The 2,222-nt window shown below is 49.8% G+C and overlaps 1 protein-coding gene across 1 annotated transcript in view; it reads right to left on the minus strand.

Annotated features, from left to right (window-relative positions):
* Positions 1-2,222, minus strand: part of LOC106807477 (ceramide glucosyltransferase-like) — a 56,433-nt gene that overhangs the window by 2,432 nt on the left and 51,779 nt on the right. The gene's annotated exons all lie outside the window — the stretch shown is intronic.

Consider the following 2,222-nt stretch of genomic DNA (forward strand, 5'->3'; position numbering starts at 1 on the left):
CGTCCACCTGCGCGCGACGAGATAAACGCAGGTGTTAACGATGCACAGGTGTGACAATGCTGTGCAGCTTCGTCCACCTGCGCGCGACGAGATAAACGCAGGTGTTAACGATGCACAGGTGTGACAATGCTGTGCAGCTTCGTCCACCTGCGCGCGACGAGATAAACGCAGGTGTTAACGATGCACAGGTGTGACAATGCTGTGCAGCTTCGTCCACCTGCGCGCGACGAGATAAACGCAGGTGTTAACGATGCACAGGTGTGACAATGCTGTGCAGCTTCGTCCACCTGCACGTGAGATAAACATCTAAGTATGACCGCTGCACCAACATAGGAGGACAAACATAGATGATTAACAAGTCCCCACGCGCGCATGACACACATCCGTATAAATGATCCGCAAACCTGTCATCATTATCAAATATCCACCATGGGGTGTTATGACGTTGCGTAGGCGAGTATCTATAATGTCAGGAGTCTATCAATATTGATAGACTCCTGATAATATCGTGGGTAGTGAATTTTCCACTGCTCAGCCGAATACCAAGGCACGGGGGGAAAGCATAGGTTGGGTTCACTCTAGCGCATGGCTTGGTCACGCACTACATGCAGGTTTCGTGGCTCGACACTTGGTATGCTCACGACGCAAAGCGCGGGCGCGACTGTTAACTACGACTGCACTTATTTACAGTATGACAATAACGAGTGCAAGACAGAGAAGCAGGGTGCGATGCGCCAAGCCCATTGGGAATACGCTTTAGACGAAATTTTAATATCGATTGCGAGAGCAAAGAGCACCTAACGAAGCAGAGCAAAGAGCTTCATATCACGGATGTCAGCTGAAGAAGCACATGTCGTTGTTACGGCAACAAAGAAGCCATTAGCGTAGTACAGTGAGACCTGTTGATAGTCACGTCTATAGAACGAACACCTGTCCATAAAGCCCCGTACACACTAGGCGCCTAGTGTGTTCAGTCAGTCGCCGCCGATTTTCGATGTTTGACAAAATCAGGCGATTATTTCAGTCGCGATACTACCTTCGGCTAGTGTGTCCCGGTCGGCGAATGAGTCGCCCCAATGTACAATTCATCAGCCAATCAAACGGTGCCATTTTCAATCATGTGACTATCAATCTAGGTAAGCGGGAGAAAAAACGCCGATGAATCGCGCTGATATTCGCCTATAGTGTGTCCACTTGGTCGCCTGAAAAGTCACCTAGTGTGTCCCAAGCTTAAAGGAGACGTTTGGCGGTTTCCTCGAGTGAGTTATGAATGACATACACACACACACACGTGACGTACGTGCCATGCGTACAGGTTCGACTCTATGCATACCTGAGAATTCGGGCTTGAAAGGAAGCGACGTTACAAGTGCCCGAGTTTTGCGATGCTGGTTCTGCACTCACTTTCACTCGCCAGCCCCTGCACAACAATCACATGGTTAGCTAAACACATACAACATGACAGCATACCTGTTCCCACCTGTTTATCACCTGTTTAGGACTTTAGGTGATCCCAGCACACCTAAACTCATCACCTGTCCAGGTACACACACACACACGCACGCGCGCGCGCGCACACGCACGCACGCACGCACACACACACACACACACACACCTGGCACCTCACTATACATCAACTATAGCCTAATCAGTAATAAATTATTACATATAAAACGTGATTTTATTGAGAAATCTTTTAAATAGGTGTAGGAACAAATGCTGTGTGTGTGCGTGTGCATGTGTATGCATGCGTTCGTGTGCGTACGTGCGTGCGAGTGCCAAATTATGTGCGTGTACGTGTGTGTGCATGCATGTTTATGCGTATATGTGCATGTATGTGCAAGCGTGTTTATGTAGATATGCATTCATGCGCATCTCGCTCTCTCTCTCTCTCTCTCTCTCTGCATGCGTGTACGTGGGTGTGCATCTGTGTACATGGGTGTACATGCGTTTACGTGGGTGTGCATCCGTGTACGTGGATGTGCATCCCTGTACGTGGGTGTGCATCCGTGTACGTGGTTGTGCATCCCTGTACGTGGGTGTGCATCCCTGTACGTGGGTGTGCATGCATGTACGTGGGTGTGCATCCGTGTATGTGGGTGTGCATCAGTGTACGTGGGTGTGCATGCGTGTACGTGGGTGTGCATGCGTTTACGTCTACATGCGTGCGTGCGTGCGTGCGTGAGTCTCACTGCGTATGTGCATGCCCGTGTCACTCTCTT

This window comes from Priapulus caudatus, unplaced genomic scaffold, assembly GCF_000485595.1.
Source record: "Priapulus caudatus unplaced genomic scaffold, Priapulus_caudatus-5.0.1 Scaffold218, whole genome shotgun sequence".
In the NCBI taxonomy this organism is placed as follows: Eukaryota; Metazoa; Priapulida; class Priapulimorpha; order Priapulimorphida; family Priapulidae; genus Priapulus; species Priapulus caudatus.